Source organism: Ochotona curzoniae, unplaced genomic scaffold (genome assembly GCF_017591425.1).
Source record: "Ochotona curzoniae isolate NIBS_2020 unplaced genomic scaffold, NIBS_Ocur_1.0 contig_2599, whole genome shotgun sequence".
NCBI classification, from domain to species: domain Eukaryota; kingdom Metazoa; phylum Chordata; class Mammalia; order Lagomorpha; family Ochotonidae; genus Ochotona; species Ochotona curzoniae.
The window spans coordinates 15,125,738-15,137,776 of record NW_024465520.1 but is presented as its reverse complement, the minus strand read 5'-3'; the positions used below and the strand labels follow the sequence as shown (position 1 = coordinate 15,137,776).

At 38.8% G+C, this 12,039-nt stretch overlaps 1 protein-coding gene across 1 annotated transcript in view; it reads right to left on the bottom strand.

Annotated features, from left to right (window-relative positions):
• Positions 1-12,039, bottom strand: part of PPM1L (protein phosphatase, Mg2+/Mn2+ dependent 1L) — a 277,823-nt gene that overhangs the window by 195,025 nt on the left and 70,759 nt on the right. The gene's annotated exons all lie outside the window — the stretch shown is intronic.

Sequence of the window (12,039 nt, the reverse complement as noted above, 5' to 3'; positions counted from 1 at the left end):
GTTTCCCTTTCTCTCCCCTATTCAAATTAAGATCATCTATCTTTATTTAAAAAAAAAAAGTCTAGGGACCAATGAGATGGCTCAACTGCCTAATCCTCCACCAGCCAGTGCCAGCATTCCATATGGGCACTGATTCCTGTCCCAGGTGCTACACTTCTGATCCAGATCCCTGCTTGTGGCCTGGGAAAGCAGCAGAGAATGTGGGAGTCCTGGAAGAAGTTCCTAGCTCTTGACTTCGGATCTGCTAAGATCCAGCTGCTCTGGCTATGTGGAAAATGAACCATGAGTTGAAGGACCTCTCTCCTTCTCTTTGTAAATCTTTCAAATAAAAAATAGATCTTTTAAAAACTTTTTAAAGCATACACAATATGAACTTTTCAAGCACATTTGTTTCAAGAAGCCTAGCAGCCATTTTTACAGTATTAAAATATGCATTTTGCAACCATAAATCTTTCGCTCTATTTCCACCTTTCCTCTTTACTCCTAAGACTATCAAAAAAGCTAAAAAAAAGTATAGAGATAAAATACTAGCGTAATATCTGATACACATTAAGTGCTCAATACATAATAACATCATCACTATTCTAAAAAGGTAAAGTGAGCATCTGTTTAGTTTTGCAACCTCCCAAAATTCTGCTAGGATGTAATGGAATTAGATGAAAAAACCCACAATACAAGGGCACCCCAAAAAGCTCATGGGAAATGGAATTTGTTGCTGAAGGACTATACTATTGTACTAGTAATGCAGGGAGGGCCCGGCACAATAGCCTAATGGCTAAAGTCCTCACCTTGAACATGCCAAGATCCCATATGGGCGCCAGTTCTAATCCCAGCAGCTCCACTTCCCATCCAGTTCCCTGCTTGTGGCCTGAGAAAGCAGCCAAGGACGGCCCAAGGCCTTGGGACCCTGCACCCATATGGGAGAACAGAAAGAGCTCCTGGGTCCTGGCTTCAGCTTGGTGCAGCACGGGCTGTTGCGGTCACTTGGGGAGTGAACCATCAGATGGAAGATTTTCCTCTCTGTTTCTTGTCCCCTCTCTATATATCTGCTTTTCCAACAAAAATGAATAAATCTTTGAAAAAACTAGTAATGAAAACAAATAGTGGAGTAGGGGATTGGAGAGGGGAAAAGGGAAAGGGAGAAGGGAGGAAGGAATGGGAAAATCTCTATACCTACAAAACTTTATCATGGAAAATAATGAAAAAAAAGGTAAAATTTAAATTTTAAAAAAGAAGTACAAACAATTAAGGTTGTTTTGGTACAAAAAAAAGTTGAAATCCATGTGTTTTTTTTTTTTTCATTATATATGTATTCTCTGCAGACTTCGGGAACCTCACCTAGGACTATCAGTACGGGCACCAAGGGCTATATCCCAACTGCCAAGAAGACCACGGGGAATTGGAGGGCCTTCAGAGGCCAAAAACTCTGAGGTCATCTCTTTCCTATCGGATCTCCCACATGGGGTAGAAGAAGCCCAATTCCTTCCTCACAGGATCTAATGTCATCACAACAATAGCCAGGAGCCCTGAGCAGTCCTCAGAAACAGAAGAGTAAACTTCTTTCGGGACTTGGGAGAGGCGCCTTCTCTGGTCCTAACTTAGTTCCAACTTTGGCTCCCCACCCTCTCTTGCAGTGACCATGATGGTTCTCTGGAACCCCCCCCCCCCAAAAGGATCAGATAGACAGAGACCAATAAGGAAAGCTTAGAACCAGACAGGAATTGGTCAGCTTGGACTCACATATACCTTACTAGGTAGGACACAAAGATTAGTTACTGCTCACTAAAACTGTTTTGCGCCTCAGTTATTAACATATGGCTTGCTTGAGGTATAGGCCTGTTTGGACTATCCTAAATTTCGTGTAGTTCAGTAGAAATCACGCTGGAATACTTTAAGTTGCTTAATACATAAGTGAAAAGAAACACAAGACAGCTGAATAGTACCATATAACTATTTTAAGGTGTATAGCAGCCGGTTGTGTATAAACTATAATTGAGATGTCAATGAAGTAGTTATAGGATGTGGTTAAGGACTTGCATTTTCTAACATACTGGTTGCTCAATACCATGTCAATTAACTTAATGTTGTTGTAAATTGTTGTTGATGCTATGCTGTGGCTTTTCAGTGGATGGGATGATATTCTGCCAGCTCTACTTTTAGACCAGGGAATTTATCTGGACAGTAAGATGCTGGATTCCTGCATGCATGGTACATGCTTGCAATGAAGGAATCATGACTGGATTTGAACTGTCCTACTTCAACAGTGTAAAGGAATCCATCTTGGGGGGAGCGCATGGGGAAGGGTTGGGGGAATCCCAGAGCTTATGAAAATGTGCCATAAAATGAAATTTAAATAATAATAATAATAAAACAAAATAAACCATTTTAAAACTTAAAAAAAGAAAATAAGTGGATACAAGGGCTATAGATATGGTAATAAGTCAGCAAATCAGTTAACCACTAAGTTGACAGTTTCCAAAAAGTAAGTTAGGCTCACCCACCAAAACTTCATCATTAAACTCCCCAAATACCAATATTAGTAACACACACACACACACACACGTCAGAGGTAATAATAACACATCACATCCTGTCTTGCCCTTATTAAGAAGTACTGCTTCACAACATAAGCTCTCTTCCTGAGTATGAAATTCAGGAACATTCTCTGTAATGCACTACAAATGGGAGTGTATATTCTAATTCAACCAATTGGGAAACAATTCAGTAACAGCTACTAAAGGTTATGGTGTATATCCTATCACCTAGCAGTTGACTCTTATAAATGTGTTAGAAAGCTTACTGGAGGGCATGAAAACCAGGACAGGGGCTGGGGTGGCTAGACAGAAAGGCACCCAACAATATCTGTGTGGGCTGGATAGTGGAGCTGGTTAGATGGAACTAGGGTTCAATGCCCATTTACATGTATGAGAGCTGAATGGGATGTAGGACAGACTGGACTAGTATGCTGCACGTGCTGGCAAGCCAGGGCCTGGTTGGGGTTATTGTGGTCGCTCCAATTAGACTGTAGCTCCCACTGGTTTAAGTGAGGGCTGAGTATGTGTTGGGCAGAACCAGGCAGGAATGTAACACGCATTGGTTCCGGTGGAAACAGGGCTGGAAACAGAACCAACCCAGCAATTGCAACCTCCAGCTGATTGGGGCAATGGACTGTACAGGGACCTGTACTTGCTAGTACATACAAGAATCTGGTCTGGGAACACCTCAGACAAGGTTTCTTTTGGGATCTCCCCAATTGAACTGCCAGACTCAGAACACCAACCATGAAAAGACAGAGGACAGAACATGTTAATCAACTACCCTAGCCACATGTTGGCAGTGAAAAACTGGGCAAACGGAGACTATATGATGGACTATGTCAGTCAGTGGATTCTTCAATGACCTCATCGTGCTTGGAGTGGCGAGATTGGCAGCAATTCAGAACTGTTGAACTATCAAAACCACTTGAGCAAGATCCTTAGAGCATGCCCCACATCAGAGACCTGGGATGGGTGGGCGACTGGGTGGGGCTTCTCCCTTAAAATCCCACTTTACCTCACATACATAAAGGAAGCAATGTGGAAATAATAGTCTTTCTCACTTTCCTGTAGCCTTTGAACCTTTTTACCCGAATTAACTATGTAAAGATTGTCAAAAATATAATAAAAAATGAAAAAAGTTTAAAAAATGTATTAGAAAGCTCTTGTACATGTACACAAGTACGTATGCACAGAAATGCTCACAGCAACATTGTAGAACCTAAAACATGAAAAACACTGAAATGACCATTAATGGAAAAAAATGGAATAAACAAATGAGGGCACTTTGACACAATGAGCAGCTTGGAAAGCGAGTGAATGGATGCCACTCTTATCAATACGAACGAATCTCACAAACAACTCTGGGCAGAAAAGCTGTCAAGGAATACAAACAGTGTAACACCATTTATATAAATAAAAGACAATACAAAACAATACTATAAATTTCATTGAAATTTGTTCTACAAACATAGAAAAAGTTGTTTTAATGCAACGAAATGAAAAGCAGCATTTAAATAGTGGAGCCATTTGGGCTGAAGAGAAAGAAATGAAATTACATCAGGTAGTGGGAATATGGGGTTCCATGCATTGCACTTTGAACTTTTGTACATATGTTTAGGTTTTAAATATTCCATAATAAATTTCATACCTAAAATTAAAATGTTGAGATTCTCTAGCTTGGTGTCACAAAACCAAAGAAAGCAAGAAAGACTTCTTCATTATACATTCTAAATACAGGAAGAATGTTAGTGAATAATGTTACTCTACCACAAAAACAATGTAATTATATATCCTTTCCTTTTTAAATATTATTTATTTGAAAGGGACAGCAATATAGAAAGGGGAGATACAGAGGGGCAGAGACAGACATACAGAGAATGAGAGATCTTCATCTGCTGGTTCAACTGCTATAGCGAAACTGCTAGGGCCAGTGCAGACTGAAGCCAGGAGCCAGGAATTCCATTCATGTCTCCAACATGGATAGCAGAGGCCTAAATGCTTGAGGTATTTTCCACTGCTTTCAAGGTACATTAGTAGGCACAAGATTTTTTTCATGCCTCTATCCTCAACACCTAAAATAATATCCAACATACAGTAAGTAATCAATAAATAGTTACTGAATTAATAAGTAAGCAATATTTGGAAAATTGAGTGCTCAATTAATACTAATTGTTCCATTAATTATCATTGTATCTGTAGTACAGACTTCACATTTCTTCTCTTCAACAATATTGAAATCCAAATAACAACTTGAGTCTAGTACAATCTAGACCTCAACTGCATTATGTCTTTTTTTGGGGGGGGAGGGAAACAGGGAGGATTATTTATTTTCTTAAGAGATAGAGAAATGAGAGTGAGCTCCCATCTTCTGGTTCACTCCGCAAACGTATACAGTGGCCCCCAAGTGGGGCTGAAGCCAAAAGCCAATGACTCAGTCCAGATCTCCCACAAGAGTGGTGTGACCCAGTCACATAAGCCATCACGCCAATCATCTCCCAGAGTCTACCCGAGGAAGAAGCTGGAGTCAGGAGTGAATCCAAGTAGAAAACACTGGCACTCTGATACATGCATGGGGGTCTTAACTGGAATCTTTCTTAGTGGAAGGCCATTCACCCACTCACAGGTGACACTTACATAACATGAAAAGACATGAGGCAATGTAACTAACCCACAAAGTTCAATGTATTTAATATGCTTGTGAAAATTTTTCTTTACTGTTATAATTTAAATGAAGAAATACAGTAAAAATAATCAAGTAAAAATAATTTGCCCTTTAGTCTGATGCCAGAAATTCTTAGAATCATATTCTTTTAGGCTCAATGCCTACCCTGCACCATTATCATAATAATCAGTTAATATTATTGTATGTTTTCTAATTTACTGTTTAAGCTTTGCCACAGCTTGGTTAGATAACAACACTTCAACCACTTTTGGCCAAATTTTTAGTACCAAGACTTCTAACAGCTCAACAAAAGAGGGCAACAGAAGAACCATGCCCAAGGAAAACAAAGGAAGTCTTGTTTTTGCTTGTACCAGAACCTATCAGATGACACCAGAAAATGATAACAAGAAGAAAAGCAGCTTGGCAAAATCGATGGAATTTGGAAGACAAGCCTAGCAAGTAGAATCGGATTATTAACAGTACAATTGCTGCATTTTTCTGAGAACATACTGTTTTTCAGAGTTTTTCGAAGTTACTATTTGGATGCACTACTATGTAGTGTAAGGAACTAAAAGAAATGTAGGGCAGTGAACTCAGTAACTCAGTTGAGTATCAGATCAAAGTCATTCCAATTTACCAGGACTATGCTGTAAACATCAAACAAATCAGATACCCCAACAATCTGAATGAGGAGCTAATTTGATACAAAACACATCCTAGACATCCCATCTAGCTAACCTTGGACTGGTTTCAAATTTACCACTAACCTTTCTTAGTTTTAGGCCCGGTACAATAGCCTAGTGGCTAAAGTCCCCACCTTGCATACATCAGGATCCCAGAGGGGTGCCAGATCATATCCCTGCTACTCCACTTCCCTTCCAGCTCCCTGTCTGTGGCCTGAGAAAGCAAGCAAGGGCGCCCCAAAGCCTTGAGACCCTGCACCTACATGAGAGACCCAGAAGAAGCTCCTGGCTACTGGCTTAAGGTAAGTTCAGTTCTGGCCATTGTGGCCACTTGGGCAGTAAGCCAGCAGATGGAAGCTCTTCCTCTCTGTCTTTCCTCCTATGTATATCTGACCTTCCAACAAAAATAAATAAATCTTTAATATATAGGTATATATAAATAAAATAATTTTTTAAAAAAACCTGTACTTTTGCCTAAGCTCTTTAACTTTTCCTTTGTGTTTGATTTTGCTCTTGAAGATTTCCAAACTTCTTGCCAAATCTAGCACATTTATTTCACTTTGATGTCTTTCCAGCATCTGGCAATGTTGAACTTTTTCTTCAAACTCTTTTCTTCTTTGAGCATCCCTGACCTAGACAACATTTCTGCTTTTGTCACAACTCCCTTTTTAAATTCCCCTTCACATTTTATGTGACCGTTTTCTCCAAACACAATCCTTGATTCATACTTTATCCTGTACCCACATAATTCAAAGCATGAGAGGGTCTTCAAAACAATTGAAACAACGCAAAAATTACAAATTTCAAAAACCTGTGCTTGGATTTCAAGATTTTATGCGCCAAAATAAATTTATCTTTCAATTCCACTTTTCCATGAGTTTTTAAAATACCCACAAAAAAGGAACACAATTTGTTTCATGGCCACTTCCCAGATTTTTCCCTGTTTCTCAACAGAGGCAAAATAAGCCTCATGGGTTTTCTCCTAATGCAGATAAACATTAGATGGAAAAGAACTTTATTAGTCAATGTCTTTAATATAAGAGTGAGGAATTTGGGGAGGGGGGATTCCTAACATCAAACATAAAACATCCTTCCAAAGCCTATATTTAATTTGGTTAAAAAAAAAACAGATTATCTGATCTTTCTTAATTTACATTTTGACTATGCTTTCTTAGGCTACATCTACACCTTCAAAAATGTATTTTATTCTCTGCTTCATAAATTTTCCTGTTTTTCACAGAAAATAAATATAACAATTCTCACCGCACTCATAAATATTTACAACCTCACTCTTAGGTCCATGAGCTTCACAAAAAAGAAAATAAATAAAGAAAGAAAAATTGCTGCTGATGACATATACACTCACACATACATACAATCCAATCCTTCTCCTTGTGCCAACACATTTACTCTTAAGAGAATATAATCAGCTTAACTGAAATCTAGATACTTCTAAACCTCTCCCTCTTTCTAGTTCTAGTTCTTCCTTCACGGAAGAAAAGGGGACTGTGAAATAATTTTCAAGTAACTGAATGGAACTTCCACTTAGGATTTTTCTTCCCTTTCGTTTTTTGCCATCTAAGCTACACCCAGAGAAAGAAGAAATCAGAGCACTTCTAAGTTCCCACTGCTGTAGTAGCCCTCCACACAATCAGATTAACAGGCCTGCCCTGAACAAAATGTAGAAAGTTTGGTTTCCTCAGATAAAAGTTTATTTTCTCATTGTGTATTCTTTATCCTCCCTCTTCTCTTTGATGACAACTACGCCCCTGAAATCCAGTGCTCTGCACAGCCCCTGGGCATAATTTCTAATGATTCAATGTCAGATATTATATGATGAGTAAGGAGAGTTATTCCTCAGAAGAACATTTATTAAGCTTTATATGTTCAAGACATCCTCAAAATTCAAATCATTGTGCCTGGGGGAAAAATTTTTCTATAATCAAAGTCTTAGGGGACAGACATTCAGCACAGCAGTCGACATGTCTGCATCATATCAGAGTGCCTGGGCTGCAGTCCTAACTCCACCTCTGACTCTACCCTCCTGCTAATGCATACCCTGGGAGGCAGGAGAGACAGACAAGTGCTTGAGTCCCTTGCGTCCATGCAGGAGATGCACATGGAGTTCTGGGCAGAGTGACACAGCCCAGCCCAGACCAACCCCATTGTGGGCTTTCAAGGAACGAACCTAACAGACAAAACAGCTATCAATCTGCCTCTGTCTCTGATCTTTCAAATAAACAAAGCTCGAAGTCATTTTAAGCAAGTTTCTCGGAATATTTAGATGCCAATGAGCACTTGAAACTCTAAGAGGCAACTCTGATATGCATTTATTCCCATATTTACCTGAATAGACTCATTTCTGGGCCCTCACGATGGCTCAGTGGCTAAATCTTTGCCTTGCACTCGCCAGGATCCCATATGGGCACTGGTTCATATCTCACCTGCTCCACTTCCCACCCAACTCCCTGCTTGTGGTCTGGGAAAGCAGTTGATGATGGTCCAAGGCCTTGGGACCCTGCACCTGCATGGGATACCTGGAGGAGGCTCCTGGCTTCGGAATGGCTCAGCTACAGCCACTGTGGCCCTTGTGAAGTAAGGGCCACAGTGTCTCTGTCTCTGCTTCTCTCTATAAATCTGCAGCTGCAATAACAAATAAAGCTTTAAAAAAATTACTTCTGGAGAACATATGTAATACAATTTGGGGAAAGTTGTTCTTGGAGAATTCAGAGAGGTCAAGAGCACCAATGGTAGTGTAGAACAATTAACTCCACCATCCAGAAAAGCATGTGAGCCAAAGCTGAAGACCAAGTAGATATGAGTGCTCAGTGAGCCAGGCCTGAGACCAGGTAGATATGAGTGCTCAGAAATGCTAAGAAATGTGCAAAGAAAGCAAGTGTAGGCAGCGTGGACAAGGCCTCCCACTTCCCCATCTTTGGGCTACCCCCTTATTCCACCAAGGGTAGTCCACTCTACATGTGCTTCTGCCCCTATCCAGACTGCAGAGGTACCTACAGTGCAGACCTCATCAGCACACATCTGCACAGAAAGACCAGAAGTCACAACTCCACAGAGGAGGGCCAATGTGATCAAATGTGAGACAAAACATTATGGTCCCTTTGCGGATATTCCTAACTCAGAACGAAAAAGGCCTTATTCCACTGTGTATCCACAGACCAAGCTTCTCAAATGTATAAACATCCTTGTCACTTGCTTCAGGTGCAAAGCTCTGTAGAGCCAACCTGTCAGACACCATCATTTTCTAGCAAAGAACACTTGCAGCCTCTGCGCATCATCCATTACAGTCAAATTCCATTCTTTCACTTCGAACCACTGAGCATTTAAAAAGTAAAAAATTATGACTTAAATGCTACCATGAAGCTAAACCAATACCTAACTTTTTTACAAAAGTATGAGAAGGTGGAGAGTATTATTTGTTTTGTTCATGAGGCAATCCTAATTTCACCTAGTTATATAAGCTATGCATTTAGCATTAATGAAAAAAAAAACTCAGAAAATGTAAAAAGGCCAAAAAAGAAAATTAAAACTACAAAAATATAACTGCTGTTGAGTAATTATTCTAAGTTGAGTCTACTGCCACTCCATAACTTTGGAAATTGTAACAACTCTTTTATATTGTATCTTCTTTTACTTTTTAAGGGACAAACATCCAGGATTTACAAAGAGCTTCAGAAGTCCAGGGACAGCTAGAAAAAAAAAAGCCCTGTGAAGAACAGATTCAAATGGCTAACAGACATATGAAAAGATGCTAAAACTTCCTAACCATCAATGGGATACAAATGAAAACCACATTGAGGTACCACTTAACTCCAGTGAGGTTGGCCTACATTCAGGACTCTACTAACAACACCTGCTGGCGTGGATATGGAGAGAAAGGTACCCTGCTTCACTGCTGGTGAGAGTGTAGGCTGGTACAACCACTACGCAAATCAGTATGGAGAGTGTTTAGAGAATTGCAAATAAACCTGCCATATGACCCAGCTAACCTGCTCCTAGGAATATATCCAAAGGAATGAAAATTGCACATGAGACGGGGATATGTAATCCTGTATTTACAGCAGCACAATCTACAATAGCAAAGACATGGAAATAATCCAGATGCCTGTCCAAAGAGGAGTGGTTAAAGAAACTGTGGTGCATCTACTCCGTGGACTACTACTCAGCCATTAAAAAGAATGAAATCATACTATTTGCAACTAGATGGTCCCAACTAGAGACCATTATGCTCAATGAAATAAGTCAATCCCAATAGGACAAATACCATATGTTCTCTCTAATATAAGGAAATCATCATGCAAATTAGGCTTTTGTGTTTTCTTTACATCACCCATGCACTGGTTATTCAGTGGTATGTTTTTTCAACCCCATGGTGCTCCATTTTCTTTCTTTTGGTTTCAGTTTTAGCTTCATATCTGTTGTTGACCTTATTTCATGGCCTCTCATATAAGGGAATATATAGTAATAGAGTAATAGAGACTATCATATCTAGATATGAAGATACAATGCAATATGTATCCCTACTCCCAAATCAAAGATGGACTCCCAGTGAAACTGTCGGACATACTAGACAAGGGGAGGTTGAGCTGTCTGACATTGTCTGTACCAGCAATGTCGGGACACACTTAAACAACAGACTGATGGAATTATAACCTGTTATGAAAGACTATACTACTGTAACAATATGGGGAAAATTAGTTGGTGGATGGGAATTTTGGTGGGGGGGAATCCAAGACCCTATATAATTTTACCAAAAAATTCAAAATAAAGAATTTTTTTTAAAATAAGTTAAATGATGCCATCTGTAAAAAAAAAAATAAGAAAATTCTCAAATGAAATGAGACAATAATTGATACGAAAAGTAAACATAGAAAGTTAAATTTTTTAAAAAATCATTGCACTAAAATACAATATACTATAACATTTTAATTATTCAATAAATGATTATTTTAATTATTTATATTTCAATTATTCACTAATATTTTTAAATATTCACTAAATATGAAAAAGAAAGCTAGTGTGAACAGTTTAAAAGAGGAATTGGTGAATACAGAACAAAAGCAAAGAATTCCCACGGAATCCGACTAAGAAAACAAGGGGCTTAAGGGGCACTTTGTTTTCTAGTTTTTTAATGAAAGTGTAGTTAGGAGGCAGAGGCCAGGAGATGGAGATGCTCAAAAACTTCTAAAGGGAATTCTGGATTCAGAGAAAGGAGTAATGGATGAAAATGTTTAAAAGCTAAGATTTAACCATTTTCCAGGACAAAAAAAAAAAAAAAGAAGGATTCCCTATCTCAAAAGTGTATGTGAAAAGTTTATCAAGACAAATGTAACTAAAATATTCAAAGGGATAGAGAATACGATGGAACCCATGGAACAAAACTTCGTTTTTAAAAAAAAATCAAGTTTAAAAAAAGGACAAAAATGAAAGTATTCTCCCTTTCAAGTTGACTTCATTTTATGTGGCAGTTTTAAGTTCACAGCAACATGGAGCAGAGGGGTAAGGATTCCCCATGTACCCCTGGCCCATGCATACATAATATCCCCTATTATCTATGATGCCACTATGGTAATTTACTTGTTACAATTCATGAACCCACACTGACTCATAATTATCATTCCAAATCCATACCATAGGGCTGGCTCTCAGTTCTGTACACTCTATGGATCATGACAAATGCACAATAGCATATATCCAACCTTATGGTGCTAAGCGGAATAATCACAGTACTCTAGACCCCCCCACCCCCCGTCGCCACCTGCTCATGTCTCTCCAACCTAACCCATGGCAACTGCTGATCATTTCAGTGTTTGCATCATTTCACCTTGCACAGCATGGCAGTTGATTTCTTTCAATATGTATTGCTTCAATCATTTTTCGTATCAAGATAACCTTGTTTTAATTCAACATTCCATGGGACTTTTTAAAGTACCTTTGAACAAATACCAGAAAATCACATGACAAGGTGTTTTACCGCATTATGACATTAGGGAAATGCTATTATCAGAAGTTGAAAAAATGCAATAGAAATATTTTCTTCCAAATGATTATCAGTTTTTCTAACACTGTATATTGATTTATATTCCTAATAAAGGTAAAATGTCATGTCCACAATATTTATTTTTGATTTCTATTATCT